Here is a 19,189-nt window from a genome sequence, read left to right on the forward strand (position 1 = left end):
CAGATACTGTAACATTCCCACATTCTCTCTCCCTGGAGATACTATAACATTCCCACATTCTCTCTCCCTGGAGATAGTGTAACATTCCCACACTCTCTCTCCCTGGAGACACTGTAACATTTCCTCATTATCTCTCCCAGGAGATAGTGTAACATTCCCACATTCTCTATCCCAGGAGATGCTGTAACATTCCCACACTTTCTCTCCCTGGAGATACTGTAACATTCCCACACTCTCTCTCCCTGGAGATACTGTAACATTCCAACACTCTCTCTCCCAGGAGATACTGTAACATTCCCACATTCTCTCTCCCAGGAGATACTGTAACATTCCCACACTCTCTCTCCCAGGAGATACTGTAACATTCCCTCACTCTCTCTCCCAGGAGATACTGTGACATTCCCACAGTCTCTCTCCCAGGAGATACTGTAACATTCCCACAGTCTCTCTCCCAGGAGATAGTGTTACATTCCCACATTCTCTCTCCCAGGAGATACTGCAACATTCCCACATTCTCTCTCCCAGGAGATACTGTAACATTCCCACATTCTCTCTCCCAGGAGATACTGTAACATTCCCACACTCTCTCTCCCTGGAGATACTGTAACATTCCAACACTCTCTCTCCCAGGAGATACTGTAACATTCCCACACTCTCTCTCCCTGGAGATACTGTAACATTTCCACACTCTCTCTCCCAGGAGATACTGTAACATTCCCACACTCTCTCTCACTGGAGATACTGTAACATTCCCACATTCTCTCTCCCAGGAGATACTGTAACATTTCTACATTCTCCCTGGAGATAATGTAACATTCCCACACTCTCTCTCCCTGGAGATAGTGTAACATTCCCACACTCTCTCTCCCTGCAGATACTGTAACATTTCCTCATTATCTCTCCCAGGAGATAGTGTAACATTCCCACACTCTCTCTCCCAGGAGATACTGCAACATTCCCACACTCTCTCTCCCTGGAGAAAGTGTAACATTCCCACACTTTCTCCCTGGAGATACTGCAAAACTTCCGCACTCTCTCTCCCAGGAGATACTGTAACATTCCCACACACTCTCTCCCTGGAGATACTGTAACAGTCCCACACTCTCTCTCCCAGGAGATACTGCAACATTCCCACACTCTCTCTCCCAGGAGATACTGCAACATTCCCACACTCTCTCTCCCAGGAGATACTGTAACATTCCCACACTCTCTCTCCCAGGAGATACTGTAACATTCCCACACACTCTCTCCCTGGAGACACTGTAACATTTCCACACTCTCTCCCAGGAGATACTGTAACATTCCCACACTCTCTCTCCCTGGAGATACTGTAACATTCCCACACTCTCTCTCCCTGGAGATACTGTAACATTCCCACACTCTCTCTCCCAGGAGATACTGTAACATTCCCACACACTCTCTCCCTGGAGATACTGTAACAGTCCCACACTCTCTCTCCCAGGAGATACTGCAACATTCCCACACTCTCTCTCCCAGGAGATACTGCAACATTCCCACACTCTCTCTCCCAGGAGATACTGTAACATTCCCACACTCTCTCTCCCAGGAGATACTGTAACATTCCCACACACTCTCTCCCTGGAGACACTGTAACATTTCCACACTCTCTCCCAGGAGATACTGCAACATTCCCACACTCTCTCTCCCAGGAGATACTGTAACATTCCCACACTCTCTCTCCCAGGAGATACTGTAACATTCCCAAACTCTCTCTCCCTGGAGATACTGTAACATTCCCACACTCTCTCTCCCTGGAGATAGTGTAACATTCCCACACTCTCTCTCCCTGGAGATACTGTAACATTTACACAATCTCTCTCCCGGGAGATACTGTAACATTCCCACACTCTCTCTCCCCGGAGATACTGTAACATTCCCACACTCTCTCTCACTGGAGACAGTGCAACATTCCCACATTCTCTCTCCCTGGAGATACTGTAACATTCCCACATTCTCTCTCCCTGGAGATACTGTAACATTCCCACATTCACTCTCCCAGGAGATACTGTAACATTCCCACACTCTCTCTCCCTGGAGATACTGTAACATTCCCACATTCTCTCTCCCTGGAGATACTGTAACATTCCAACACTCTCTCTCCCAGGAGATACTGTAACATTCCCACAGTCTCTCTCCCAGGAGATACAGTAACATTCCCTCACTCTCTCTCCCAGGAGATGCTGTAACATTCCCACATTATATCTCCCTGGAGATACTGTAACATTCCCACACTCTCTCTCCCTGGAGATACTGTAACATTCCCACACTCTCTCTCCCAGGAGATATTGTAACATTCCCACACTCTCTCTCCCAGGAGATACTGTAACATTCCCACACTCTCTCTCCCAGGAGATACTGTTACATTCCCACAATCTCTCTCCCTGGAGATACTGTGACATTTCCACACTCTCTCTCCCAGGAGATACTGTAACATTCCCACACACTATCTCCCTGGAGATACTGTAACATTCCCACACTCTCTCTCCCAGGAGATACTGCAACATTCCCACACTCTCTCTCCCAGGAGATACTGTAACATTCCCACACTCTCTCTCCCAGGAGATACTGTAACATCCCCACACACTCTCTCCCTGGAGACACTGTAACATTTCCACACTCTCTCCCAGGAGATACTGTAACATTCCCACACTCTCTCTCCCTGGAGATACTGTAACATTCCCACACTCTCTCTCCCTGGAGATACTGTAACATTCCCACACTCTCTCTCCCTGGAGATACTGTAACATTCCCACACTCCCACGAGATACTGTAACATTCCCACACTCTCTCTCCCTGGAGATACTGTAACATTCCCACATTCTCTCACCCTGGAGATAGTGTAACATTCCCACACTCTCTCCCGCTGAAGATACTGTAACATTCCCACATTCTCTCTCCCTGGAGATACTGTAACATTCCCACACTCTCTCTCCCTGGAGATACTGTAACATTCCCACACTCTCTCTCCAAAGAGATACAAGAATATTCCCACACTCTCTCTCCCTGGAGATACTGTAACATTCCCACATTCTCTCTCCCAGGAGATACTGTAACATTTCTACACTCTCCCTGGAGATAATGTAACATTCCCACACTCTCTCTCCCAGGAGATACTGTAACAGTCCCACATTCTATCTCCCAGGAGGTACTGTAACATTCCCACATTCTCTCTCCCTGGAGATACTGTAACATTCCCACATTCACTCTCCCAGGAGATACTGTAACATTCCCACACTCTCTCTCCCTGGAGATACTGTAACATTCCCACATTCTCTCTCCCAGGAGATACTGTAACATTTCTACACTCTCCTTGGAGATAATGTAACATTCCCACACTCTCTCTCCCAGGAGATACTGTAACATTCCCACATTCTCTCTCCCAGGAGGTACTGTAACATTCCCACATTCTCTCTCCCTGGAGATACTGTAACATTCCCACATTCACTCTCCCAGGAGATACTGTAACATTCCCACATTATATCTCCCTGGAGATAGTGTAACATTCCCACACTCTCTCTCCCTGGAGATACTGTAACATTCCAACACTCTCTCTCCCAGGAGATACTGTAACATTCCCACACTCTCTCTCCCTGGAGATACTGTAACATTCCCAAACTCTCTCACCCGGGAGATACTGTAACATTCCCACACTCTCTCTCCCTGGAGATACTGTAACATTCCAACACTCTCTCTCCCTGGAGATACTGTAACATTTACACAATCTCTCTCCCGGGAGATACTGTAACATTCCCACACTCTCTCTCCCCGGAGATACTGTAACATTCCCACACTCTCTCTCACTGGAGACAGTGCAACATTCCCACATTCTCTCTCCCTGGAGATACTGTAACATTCCCACATTCTCTCTCCCTGGAGATACTGTAACATTCCCACATTCACTCTCCCAGGAGATACTGTAACATTCCCACACTCTCTCTCCCTGGAGATGCTGTAACATTCCCACACTCTCTCTCCCTGGAGATACTGTAACATTCCAACACTCTCTCTCCCAGGAGATACTGTAACATTCCCACAGTCTCTCTCCCAGGAGATACAGTAACATTCCCTCACTCTCTCTCCCAGGAGATGCTGTAACATTCCCACATTATATCTCCCTGGAGATACTGTAACATTCCCACACTCTCTCTCCCTGGAGATACTGTAACATTCCCACACTCTCTCTCCCAGGAGATATTGTAACATTCCCAAACTCTCTCTCCCAGGAGATACTGTAACATTCCCACACTCTCTCTCCCAGGAGATACTGCTGCATTCCCACAATCTCTCTCCCTGGAGATACTGTGACATTTCCACACTCTCTCTCCCAGGAGATACTGTAACATTTCCACATTATCTCTCCCAGGAGATACCATAAAATTTCCACACTCTCTCTCCATGGAGATACTGTAACATTCCCACACTCTCTCCCAGGAGAAACTGTAACATTCCCACATTCTCTCTCCCAGGAGATACTGTAACATTTCCACACTCTCTCTCCCTGGAGATATTGTAACATTCCCACATTGTTTCTCCCAGGAGATACTGTAACATTTCCACACTCTCTCTCCCTGGAGATACTGTAACATTCCCACACTCTCTCTCCCTGGAGATACTGTAACATTCCCACACACTCTCTCCCTGGAGATACTGTAACATTTCCACATTCTCTCTCCCAGGAGATACTGTAACATTCCCACACTCTCTCTCCCTGGGGATACTGTAACATTCCCACACTCTCTCTCCCTGTAGATGCTGTAACATTCCCACACTCTCTCTCCCTGGAGGTACTGTAACATTCCCAAATTCTCTCTCCCTGGCGATACTATAACATTCCACATTCTCTCTCCCTGGAGATAGTGTAACATTCCCACACTCTTTCTCCCTGGAGATACTGTACCATTCCCACACTCTCTCTCCCTGGCGATACTGTAACATTCCCACACTTTCTCTCCCTGGAGACACTGTAACATTCCCACACTCTCTCTGCCTGGAGATACTGTAACATTCCCACACTCTCTCTCCCTGGAGATACTGTAACATTCCACATTCTCTCTCCCTGGAGATAGTGTAACATTCCCACACTCTCTCTCCCTGGAGATACTGTAACATTCCCACACTCTCTCTCCCTCGAGATACTGTAACATTCCCACACTCTCTCCCTGCAGATACTGTAACATTCCCACATTCTCTCTCCCTGGAGATACTATAACATTCCCACATTCTCTCTCCCTGGAGATAGTGTAACATTCCCACACTCTCTCTCCCTGGAGATACTGTAACATTTCCACACTCTCTCTCCCAGGAGATACTGTAACATTCCCACACTCTCTCTCACTGGAGATACTGTAACATTCCCACATTCTCTCTCCCAGGAGATACTGTAACATTTCTACATTCTCCCTGGAGATAATGTAACATTCCCACACTCTCTCTCCCTGGAGATACTGTAACATTTCCTCATTATCTCTCCCAGGAGATAGTGTAACATTCCCACACTCTCTCTCCCAGGAGATACTGCAACATTCCCACACTCTCTCTCCCTGGAGAAAGTGTAACATTCCCACACTCTCTCCCTGGAGATACTGCAAAACTTCCGCACTCTCTCTCCCAGGAGATACTGTAACATTCCCACACACTCTCTCCCTGGAGATACTGTAACAGTCCCACACTCTCTCTCCCAGGAGATACTGCAACATTCCCACACTCTCTCTCCCAGGAGATACTGCAACATTCCCACACTCTCTCTCCCAGGAGATACTGTAACATTCCCACACTCTCTCTCCCAGGAGATACTGTAACATTCCCACACACTCTCTCCCTGGAGACACTGTAACATTTCCACACTCTCTCCCAGGAGATACTGTAACATTCCCACACTCTCTCTCCCTGGAGATACTGTAACATTCCCACACTCTCTCTCCCTGGAGATACTGTAACATTCCCACACTCTCTCTCCCAGGAGATACTGTAACATTCCCACACACTCTCTCCCTGGAGATACTGTAACAGTCCCACACTCTCTCTCCCAGGAGATACTGCAACATTCCCACACTCTCTCTCCCAGGAGATACTGCAACATTCCCACACCCTCTCTCCCAGGAGATACTGTAACATTCCCACACTCTCTCTCCCAGGAGATACTGTAACATTCCCAAACACTCTCTCCCTGGAGACACTGTAACATTTCCACACTCTCTCCCAGGAGATACTGCAACATTCCCACACTCTCTCTCCCAGGAGATACTGTAACATTCCCACACTCTCTCTCCCAGGAGATACTGTAACATTCCCAAACTCTCTCTCCCTGGAGATACTGTAACATTCCCACACTCTCTCTCCCTGGAGATAGTGTAACATTCCCACACTCTCTCTCCCTGGAGATACTGTAACATTCCCACACTCTCTCTCCCTGGAGATACTGTAACATTCCCACATTCTCTCTCCCTGGAGATAGTGTAACTTTCCCACACTCTCTCTCCCTGGAGATACTGTAACATTCCCTCACTCTCTCTCCCTGGAGATAGTGTAACATTCCCACACTCTCTCTCCCAGGAGATACTGTAACATTCCCACACTCTCTCTCCCAGGAGATACTGTTGCATTCCCACAATCTCTCTCCCTGGAGATACTGTAACATTCCCACACTCTCTCTCCCAGGAGATACTGTAACATTTCCACATTATCTCTCCCAGGAGATACCATAAAATTTCCACACTCTCTCTCCCTGGAGATACTGTAACATTCCCACACTCTCTCCCAGGAGAAACTGTAACATTCCCACATTCTCTCTCCCAGGAGATACTGTAACATTTCCACACTCTCTCTCCCTGGAGATATTGTAACATTCCCACATTGTTTCTCCCAGGAGATACTGTAACATTCCCACACTCTCTCTCCCTCGAGATACTGTAACATTCCAACACTCTCTCCCTGCAGATACTGTAACATTCCCACATTCTCTCTCCCTGGAGATACTATAACATTCCCACATTCTCTCTCCCTGGAGATAGTGTAACATTCCCACACTCTCTCTCCCTGGAGATACTGTAACATTTCCTCATTATCTCTCCCAGGAGATAGTGTAACATTCCCACATTCTCTATCCCAGGAGATGCTGTAACATTTCCACACTTTCTCTCCCTGGAGATACTGTAACATTCCCACACTCTCTCTCCCTGGAGATACTGTAACATTCCAACACTCTCTCTCCCAGGAGATACTGTAACATTCCCACAGTCTCTCTCCCAGGAGATACTGTAACATTCCCACACTCTCTCTCCCAGGAGATACTGTAACATTCCCTCACTCTCTCTCCCAGGAGATACTGTGACATTCCCACAGTCTCTCTCCCAGGAGATACTGTAACATTCCCACAGTCTCTCTCCCAGGAGATAGTGTTACATTCCCACATTCTCTCTCCCAGGAGATACTGCAACATTCCCACATTCTCTCTCCCAGGAGATACTGTAACATTCCCACATTCTCTCTCCCAGGAGATACTGTAACATTCCCACACTCTCTCTCCCTGGAGATACTGTAACATTCCAACACTCTCTCTCCCAGGAGATACTGTAACATTCCCACACTCTCTCTCCCTGGAGATACTGTAACATTTCCACACTCTCTCTCCCAGGAGATACTGTAACATTCCCACACTCTCTCTCACTGGAGATACTGTAACATTCCCACATTCTCTCTCCCAGGAGATACTGTAACATTTCTACATTCTCCCTGGAGATAATGTAACATTCCCACACTCTCTCTCCCTGGAGATAGTGTAACATGCCCACACTCTCTCTCCCTGGAGATACTGTAACATTTCCTCATTATCTCTCCCAGGAGATAGTGTAACATTCCCACACTCTCTCTCCCAGGAGATACTGCAACATTCCCACACTCTCTCTCCCTGGAGAAAGTGTAACATTCCCACACTCTCTCCCTGGAGATACTGCAAAACTTCCGCACTCTCTCTCCCAGGAGATACTGTAACATTCCCACACACTCTCTCCCTGGAGATACTGTAACAGTCCCACACTCTCTCTCCCAGGAGATACTGCAACATTCCCACACTCTCTCTCCCAGGAGATACTGCAACATTCCCACACTCTCTCTCCCAGGAGATACTGTAACATTCCCACACTCTCTCTCCCAGGAGATACTGTAACATTCCCACACACTCTCTCCCCGGAGACACTGTAACATTTCCACACTCTCTCCCAGGAGATATTGTAACATTCCCACAATCTCTCTCCCTGGAGATACTGTAACATTCCCACACTCTCTCTCCCTGGAGATACTGTAACATTCCCACACTCTCTCTCCCAGGAGATACTGTAACATTCCCACACACTCTCTCCCTGGAGATACTGTAACAGTCCCACACTCTCTCTCCCAGGAGATACTGCAACATTCCCACACTCTCTCTCCCAGGAGATACTGCAACATTCCCACACTCTCTCTCCCAGGAGATACTGTAATATTCCCAAACTCTCTCTCCCTGGAGATACTGTAACATTTCCACAATCTCTCTCCCGGGAGATACTGTAACATTCCCACACTCTCTCTCCCAGGAGATACTGTAATATTCCCAAACTCTCTCTCCCTGGAGATACTGTAACATTTCCACAATCTCTCTCCCTGGAGATACTGTAACATTTCCACACTCTCTCTCCCAGGAGATAATGTAACATTCCCACACTCTCTCTCCCAGGAGATACTGTAATATTCCCAAACTCTCTCTCCCTGGAGATACTGTAACATTTCCACAATCTCTCTCCCTGGAGATACTGTAACATTTCCACACTCTCTCTCGCAGGAGATAATGTAACATTCCCACACTCTCTATCCCAGGAGATACTGTAACATTCCCACACTCTCTCTCCCGGGAGATGCTGTAACATTCCCACACTCTCTATCCCAGGAGATACTGTAACATTCCCACACTCTCTCTCCCTGGAGATACTGTAACATTCGCACACTCTCTCTCCCTGGAGACACTGTAACATTCCCACATTATCTCTCCCAGGAGATAGTGTAAAATTTCCATACTCTCTCTTCCTGGAGATACTGTAACATTCCCACATTCTCTCTCCCAGGAGATACTGTAACATTTCCATACTCTCTCTCCCAGGAGATACTGTAATATTCCCACATTCTCTCTCCCAGGAAATACTGTAACATTCCCACACTCTTTCTCCCTGGAGATACTGTAACATTCCCACACTCTCTCTCCCTGGAGATGCTGTAACATTCCCACACTCTCTCTCCCTGGAGATACTGTAACATTCCCACATTCTCTCTCCCAGGAGATACTGTAACATTCCCATATTCTCTCTCCCTGGAGATACTGTAACATTTCCACACTCTCTCTCCCAGGAGATACTGTAACATTCCCACACTCTCTCTCCCTGGAGGTACTGTAACATTCCCACATTCTCTCACCCTGGAGATACTGTAACATTCCCACACTCTCTCTCCCAGGAGATACTGTAACATTCCCACACTCTCTCTGCCTGGAGATACTGTAACATTCCCACACTCTCTCTCCCTGGAGATACTGTAACATTTGCACACTCTCTCTCCCTGGAGATACTATAACATTCCCACATTCTCTCTCCCTGGAGATAGTGTAACATTCCCACACTCTCTCTCCCTGGAGATACTGTAACATTTCCTCATTATCTCTCCCAGGAAATAGTGTAACATTCCCACACACTCTCTCCCAGGAGATACTGCAACATTCCCACACTCTCTCTCCCTGGAGAAAGTGTAACATTCCCACACTCTCTCCCTGGAGATACTGCAAAACTTCCGCACTCTCTCTCCCAGGAGATACTGTAACATTCCCACACACTCTCTCCCTGGAGATACTGTAACAGTCCCACACTCTCTCTCCCAGGAGATACTGCAACATTCCCACACTCTCTCTCCCAGGAGATACTGCAACATTCCCACACTCTCTCTCCCAGGAGATACTGTAACATTCCCACACTCTCTCTCCCAGGAGATACTGTAACATTCCCACACACTCTCTCCCTGGAGACACTGTAACATTTCCACACTCTCTCCCAGGAGATACTGTAACATTCCCACACTCTCTCTCCCTGGAGATACTGTAACATTCCCACACTCTCTCTCCCTGGAGATACTGTAACATTCCCACACTCTCTCTCCCAGGAGATACTGTAACATTCCCACACACTCTCTCCCTGGAGATACTGTAACAGTCCCACACTCTCTCTCCCAGGAGATACTGCAACATTCCCACACTCTCTCTCCCAGGAGATACTGCAACATTCCCACACTCTCTCTCCCAGGAGATACTGTAACATTCCCACACTCTCTCTCCCAGGAGATACTGTAACATTCCCAAACACTCTCTCCCTGGAGACACTGTAACATTTCCACACTCTCTCCCAGGAGATACTGCAACATTCCCACACTCTCTCTCCCAGGAGATACTGTAACATTCCCACACTCTCTCTCCCAGGAGATACTGTAACATTCCCAAACTCTCTCTCCCTGGAGATACTGTAACATTCCCACACTCTCTCTCCCTGGAGATAGTGTAACATTCCCACACTCTCTCTCCCTGGAGATACTGTAACATTCCCACACTCTCTCTCCCTGGAGATACTGTAACATTCCCACATTCTCTCTCCCTGGAGATAGTGTAACTTTCCCACACTCTCTCTCCCTGGAGATACTGTAACATTCCCTCACTCTCTCTCCCTGGAGATAGTGTAACATTCCCACACTCTCTCTCCCAGGAGATACTGTAACATTCCCACACTCTCTCTCCCAGGAGATACTGTTGCATTCCCACAATCTCTCTCCCTGGAGATACTGTAACATTCCCACACTCTCTCTCCCAGGAGATACTGTAACATTTCCACATTATCTCTCCCAGGAGATACCATAAAATTTCCACACTCTCTCTCCCTGGAGATACTGTAACATTCCCACACTCTCTCCCAGGAGAAACTGTAACATTCCCACATTCTCTCTCCCAGGAGATACTGTAACATTTCCACACTCTCTCTCCCTGGAGATATTGTAACATTCCCACATTGTTTCTCCCAGGAGATACTGTAACATTCCCACACTCTCTCTCCCTCGAGATACTGTAACATTCCAACACTCTCTCCCTGCAGATACTGTAACATTCCCACATTCTCTCTCCCTGGAGATACTATAACATTCCCACATTCTCTCTCCCTGGAGATAGTGTAACATTCCCACACTCTCTCTCCCTGGAGATACTGTAACATTTCCTCATTATCTCTCCCAGGAGATAGTGTAACATTCCCACATTCTCTATCCCAGGAGATGCTGTAACATTTCCACACTTTCTCTCCCTGGAGATACTGTAACATTCCCACACTCTCTCTCCCTGGAGATACTGTAACATTCCAACACTCTCTCTCCCAGGAGATACTGTAACATTCCCACAGTCTCTCTCCCAGGAGATACTGTAACATTCCCACACTCTCTCTCCCAGGAGATACTGTAACATTCCCTCACTCTCTCTCCCAGGAGATACTGTGACATTCCCACAGTCTCTCTCCCAGGAGATACTGTAACATTCCCACAGTCTCTCTCCCAGGAGATAGTGTTACATTCCCACATTCTCTCTCCCAGGAGATACTGCAACATTCCCACATTCTCTCTCCCAGGAGATACTGTAACATTCCCACATTCTCTCTCCCAGGAGATACTGTAACATTCCCACACTCTCTCTCCCTGGAGATACTGTAACATTCCAACACTCTCTCTCCCAGGAGATACTGTAACATTCCCACACTCTCTCTCCCTGGAGATACTGTAACATTTCCACACTCTCTCTCCCAGGAGATACTGTAACATTCCCACACTCTCTCTCACTGGAGATACTGTAACATTCCCACATTCTCTCTCCCAGGAGATACTGTAACATTTCTACATTCTCCCTGGAGATAATGTAACATTCCCACACTCTCTCTCCCTGGAGATAGTGTAACATGCCCACACTCTCTCTCCCTGGAGATACTGTAACATTTCCTCATTATCTCTCCCAGGAGATAGTGTAACATTCCCACACTCTCTCTCCCAGGAGATACTGCAACATTCCCACACTCTCTCTCCCTGGAGAAAGTGTAACATTCCCACACTCTCTCCCTGGAGATACTGCAAAACTTCCGCACTCTCTCTCCCAGGAGATACTGTAACATTCCCACACACTCTCTCCCTGGAGATACTGTAACAGTCCCACACTCTCTCTCCCAGGAGATACTGCAACATTCCCACACTCTCTCTCCCAGGAGATACTGCAACATTCCCACACTCTCTCTCCCAGGAGATACTGTAACATTCCCACACTCTCTCTCCCAGGAGATACTGTAACATTCCCACACACTCTCTCCCCGGAGACACTGTAACATTTCCACACTCTCTCCCAGGAGATATTGTAACATTCCCACACTCTCTCTCCCTGGAGATACTGTAACATTCCCACACTCTCTCTCCCTGGAGATACTGTAACATTCCCACACTCTCTCTCCCAGGAGATACTGTAACATTCCCACACACTCTCTCCCTGGAGATACTGTAACAGTCCCACACTCTCTCTCCCAGGAGATACTGCAACATTCCCACACTCTCTCTCCCAGGAGATACTGCAACATTCCCACACTCTCTCTCCCAGGAGATACTGTAATATTCCCAAACTCTCTCTCCCTGGAGATACTGTAACATTTCCACAATCTCTCTCCCGGGAGATACTGTAACATTCCCACACTCTCTCTCCCAGGAGATACTGTAATATTCCCAAACTCTCTCTCCCTGGAGATACTGTAACATTCCCACAATCTCTCTCCCTGGAGATACTGTAACATTTCCACACTCTCTCTCCCAGGAGATAATGTAACATTCCCACACTCTCTCTCCCAGGAGATACTGTAATATTCCCAAACTCTCTCTCCCTGGAGATACTGTAACATTTCCACAATCTCTCTCCCTGGAGATACTGTAACATTTCCACACTCTCTCTCGCAGGAGATAATGTAACATTCCCACACTCTCTATCCCAGGAGATACTGTAACATTCCCACACTCTCTCTCCCGGGAGATGCTGTAACATTCCCACACTCTCTATCCCAGGAGATACTGTAACATTCCCACACTCTCTCTCCCTGGAGATACTGTAACATTCGCACACTCTCTCTCCCTGGAGACACTGTAACATTCCCACACTGTCTCTCCCAGGAGATACTGTAACATTTCCACATTATCTCTCCCAGGAGATAGTGTAAAATTTCCATACTCTCTCTTCCTGGAGATACTGTAACATTCCCACATTCTCTCTCCCAGGAGATACTGTAACATTTCCATACTCTCTCTCCCAGGAGATACTGTAATATTCCCACATTCTCTCTCCCAGGAAATACTGTAACATTCCCACACTCTTTCTCCCTGGAGATACTGTAACATTCCCACACTCTCTCTCCCTGGAGATGCTGTAACATTCCCACACTCTCTCTCCCTGGAGATACTGTAACATTCCCACATTCTCTCTCCCAGGAGATACTGTAACATTCCCATATTCTCTCTCCCTGGAGATACTGTAACATTTCCACACTCTCTCTCCCAGGAGATACTGTAACATTCCCACACTCTCTCTCCCTGGAGGTACTGTAACATTCCCACATTCTCTCACCCTGGAGATACTGTAACATTCCCACACTCTCTCTCCCAGGAGATACTGTAACATTCCCACACTCTCTCTGCCTGGAGATACTGTAACATTCCCACACTCTCTCTCCCTGGAGATACTGTAACATTTGCACACTCTCTCTCCCTGGAGATACTATAACATTCCCACATTCTCTCTCCCTGGAGATAGTGTAACATTCCCACACTCTCTCTCCCTGGAGATACTGTAACATTTCCTCATTATCTCTCCCAGGAAATAGTGTAACATTCCCACACACTCTCTCCCAGGAGATACTGCAACATTCCCACACTCTCTCTCCCTGGAGAAAGTGTAACATTCCCACACTCTCTCCCTGGAGATACTGCAAAACTTCCGCACTCTCTCTCCCAGGAGATACTGTAACATTCCCACACACTATCTCCCTGGAGATCCTGTAACATTCCCACACTCTCCCTCCCAGGAGATACTGCAACATTCCCACACTCTCTCTCCCAGGAGATACTGTAACATTCCCACACTCTCTCTCCCAGGAGATACTGTAACATCCCCACACACTCTCTCCCTGGAGACACTGTAACATTTCCACACTCTCTCCCAGGAGATACTGTAACATTCCCACACTCTCTCTCCCTGGAGATACTGTAACATTCCCACACTCTCTCTCCCAGGAGATACTGTAACATCCCCACACACTCTCTCCCTGGAGACACTGTAACATTTCCACACTCTCTCCCTGGAGATACTGTAACGTTCCCACACTCTCTCTCCCTGGAGATACTGTAACATTCCCACACTCCCACGAGATACTGTAACATTCCCACACTCTCTCTCCCTGGAGATACTGTAACATTCCCACATTCTCTCACCCTGGAGATAGTGTAACATTCCCACACTCTCTCCCGCTGAAGATACTGTAACATTCCCACATTCTCTCTCCCTGGAGATACTGTAACATTCCCACACTCTCTCTCCCAAGAGATACAAGAATATTCCCACACTCTCTCTCCCTGGAGATACTGTAACATTCCCACATTCTCTCTCCCAGGAGATACTGTAACATTTCTACACTCTCCCTGGAGATAATGTAACATTCCCACACTCTCTCTCCCAGGAGATACTGTAACATTCCCACATTCTATCTCCCAGGAGGTACTGTAACATTCCCACATTCTCTCTCCCTGGAGATACTGTAACATTCCCACATTCACTCTCCCAGGAGATACTGTAACATTCCCACACTCTCTCTCCCTGGAGATACTGTAACATTCCCACATTCTCTCTCCCAGGAGATACTGTAACATTTCTACACTCTCCTTGGAGATAATGTAACATTCCCACACTCTCTCTCCCAGGAGATACTGTAACATTCCCACATTCTCTCTCCCAGGAGGTACTGTAACATTCCCACATTCTCTCTCCCTGGAGATACTGTAACATTCCCACATTCACTCTCCCAGGAGATACTGTAACATTCCCACATTATATCTCCCTGGAGATACTGTAACATTCCCACATTATATCTCCCAGGAGGTACTGTAACATTCCAACACTCTCTCTCCCAGGAGATGCTGTAACATTCCCACACTCTCTCTCCCTGGAGATACTGTAACATTCCAACACTCTCTCTCCCAGGAGATACTGTAACATTCCCACACTCTCTCTCCCTGGAGATACTGTAACATTCCCAAACTCTCTCACCCGGGAGATACTGTAACATTCCCACACTCTCTCTTCCTGGAGATACTTTAACATTCCAACACTCTCCCTGGAGATACTGTAACATTTACACAATCTCTCTCCCGGGAGATACTGTAACATTCCCACACTCTCTCTCCCTGGAGATACTGTAACATTTCCACACTCTCTGTCCCAGGAGATACTGTAACATTCCCACAATCTCTCTCCCTGGAGATACTGCAACATTCCCACACTCTCTCTCCCTGGAGAAAGTGTAACATTCCCACACTCTCTCCCTGGAGATACTGCAAAACATCCGCACTCTCTCTCCCAGGAGATGCTGTAACATTCCCACACACTATCTCCCTGGAGATACTGTAACATTCCTACACTCTCTCTCCCAGGAGATACTGCAACATTCCCACTCTCTCTCTCCCAGGAGATGCTGTAACATTCCCACACTCTCTCCCAGGAGATACTGTAACATCCCCACACTCTCTCTCCCTGGAGATACTGTAACATTCCCACACTCTCTCTCCCTGAAGATCCTGTAACATTCCCACACTCTCTCTCCCTGGAGATACTGTAACATTCCCACACTCTCTCTCCCTGGAGATAATGTAACATTCCCACATTCTCTCTCCCTGGAGATAGTGTAACATTCCCACACTCTCTCCCGCTGAAGATACTGTAACATTCCCACATTCTCTCTCCCTGGAGATACTGTAACATTCCCACACTCTCTGTCCCAGGAGATACAAGAATATTCCCAAACTCTCTCTCCCTGGAGATACTGTAACATTCCCACATTCTCTCTCCCAGGAGATACTGTAACATTTCTACACTCTCCCTGGAGATAATGTAACATTCCCACACTCTCTCTCCCAGGAGATACTGTAACATTCCCACATTCTCTCTCGCAGGAGACACTGTAACATTCCCACATTCTCTCTCCCTGGAGATACGGTAACATTCCCACATTCACTCTCCCTGGAGATACTGTAACATTCCCACACTCTCTCTCCCTGGAGATACTGTAACATTCCAACACTCTCTCTCCCAGGAGATACTGTAACATTCCGACAGTCTCTCTCCCAGGAGATACTGTAACATTCCCTCACTCTCTCCCCCAGGAGATGCTGTAACATTCCCACATTATATCTCCCTGGAGATACTGTAACATTCCAACACTCTCTCTCCCAGGAGATAGTGTAACATTCCCACACTCTCTCTCCCTGGAGATACTGTAACATTCCCACACTCTCTCTCCCTGGAGATACTGTAACATTCGAACACTCTCTCTCCCAGGAGATACTGTAACATTCCCACACTCTCTCTCCCTGTAGACAATGTAACATTCCCACACTCTCTCTCCCTGGAGATACTGTAACATTCCCACACTCTCTCTCCCTGGAGATACTGTAACATTCGAACACTCTCTCTCCCAGGAGATACTGTAACATTCCCACATTCACTCTCCCAGGAGATACTGTAACATTCCCACACTCTCTCTCCCTGGAGATACCGTAACATTTCCACAATCTCTCTCCCGGGAGATACTGTAACATTCCCACATTCTCTCTCCTGGAGATACTGTAACATTTCCACACTCTCTCTCCCTGGAGATACTGTAACATTCCCACACTCTCTCCCAGGAGAAACTGTAACATTCCCACATTCTCTCTCCTGGAGATACTGTAACATTTCCACACTCTCTCTCCCTGGAGATACTGTAACATTCCCACACTCTCTCCCAGGAGAAACTGTAACATTCCCACATTCTCTCTCCCAGGAGATACTGTAACATTTCCACACTCTCTCTCCCTGGAGAAACTGTAACATTCCCACACTCTCTCTCCCAGGAGATACTGTAACATTCCCACATTCTCTCTCCCAGGAGATACTGTAACATTCCCACACTCTCTCTCCCTGGAGATACTGCAACATTCCCACACTCTCTCTCCCAGGAGATACTGTAACATTCCCACACTCTCTCTGCCTGGAGATACTGTAACATTCCCACACTCTCTCTCCCTGGAGATACTATAACATTCCCACACTCTCTCTCCCTGGAGATACTGTAACATTCCCATACTCTCTCTCCCTGGAGATAGTGTAACATTCCCACACGCTCTCTCGCTGGAGATACTGTAACATTTCCTCATTATCTCTCCCAGGAGATAGTGTAATATTCCCACATTCTTTTTCCCAGGAGATGCTGTAACATTCCCACACTTTCTCTCCCTGGAGATACTGTAACATTCCCACACTCTCTCTCCCAGGAGATACTGTAACATTCCCACACTCTCTCTCCCTGGAGATACTGTAACATTCCAACACACTCTCTCCCAGGAGATACTGTAACATTCCCACAGTCTCTCTCCCAGGAGATACTGTAACATTCCCTCACTCTCTCTCCCAGGAGATGCTGTGACATTCCCACACTCTCTCTCCCTGGAGATACTGTAACATTTCCTCATTATCTCTCCCAGGAGATAGTGTAACATTCCCACACACTCTCTCCCAGGAGATACTGCAACATTCCCACACTCTCTCCCTGGAGATACTGCAAAACTTCCGCACTCTCTCTCCCAGGAGATGCTGTAACATTCCCACACACTATCTCCCTGGAGATACTGTAACATTCCCACACTCTCTCTCCCAGGAGATACTGCAACATTCCCACTCTCTCTCTCCCAGGAGATACTGCAACATTCCCACACTCTCTCTCCCTGGAGATACTGTAACATTCCCACACTCTCTCTCCCTGAAGATCCTGTAACATTCCCACACTCTCTCTCCCTGGAGATACTGTAACATTCCCACACTCTCTCTCCCTGGAGATACTGTAACATTCCCACATTCTCTCTCCCTGGAGATAGTGTAACATTCCCACACACTCTCCCGCTGAAGATACTGTAACATTCCCACATTCTCTCTCCCTGGAGATACTGTAACATTCCCACACTCTCTGTCCCAGGAGATACAAGAATATTCCCAAACTCTCTCTCCCTGGAGATACTGTAACATTCCCACATTCTCTCTCCCAGGAGATATTGTAACATTTCTACACTCTCCCTGGAGATAATGTAACATTCCCACACTCTCTCTCCCAGGAGATACTGTAACATTCCCACATTCTCTCTCCCAGGAGACACTGTAACATTCCCACATTCTCTCTCCCTGGAGATACGGTAACATTCCCACATTCTCTCTCCCAGGAGACACTGTAACATTCCCACATTCACTCTCCCTGGAGATACTGTAACATTCCCACACTCTCTCTCCCTGGAGATACTGTAACATTCCAACACTCTCTCTCCCAGGAGATACTGTAACATTCTGACAGTCTCTCTCCCAGGAGATACTGTAACATTCCCACACTCTCTCTCCCAGGAGATACTGTAACATTCCCACATTCTCTCTCCCAGGAGACACTGTAACATTCCCACATTCACTCTCCCTGGAGATACTGTAACATTCCCACACTCTCTCTCCCTGGAGATACTGTAACATTCCAACACTCTCTCTCCCAGGAGATACTGTAACATTCCGACAGTCTCTCTCCCAGGAGATACTGTAACATTCCCTCACTCTCTCTCCCAGGAGATGCTGTAACATTCCCACATTATATCTCCCTGGAGATACTGTAACATTCCAACACTCTCTCTCCCAGGAGATACTGTAACATTCCCACACTCTCTCTCTCTGGAGATACTGTAACATTCGAACACTCTCTCTCCCAGGAGATACTGTAACATTCCCACACTCTCTCTCCCTGGAGATACTGTAACATTTCCA

Source organism: Somniosus microcephalus, chromosome 3 (assembly GCF_052327205.1).
Source record: "Somniosus microcephalus isolate GS21.2 chromosome 3, FLI_Smic_1.0, whole genome shotgun sequence".
Lineage (NCBI taxonomy): Eukaryota > Metazoa > Chordata > Chondrichthyes > Squaliformes > Somniosidae > Somniosus > Somniosus microcephalus.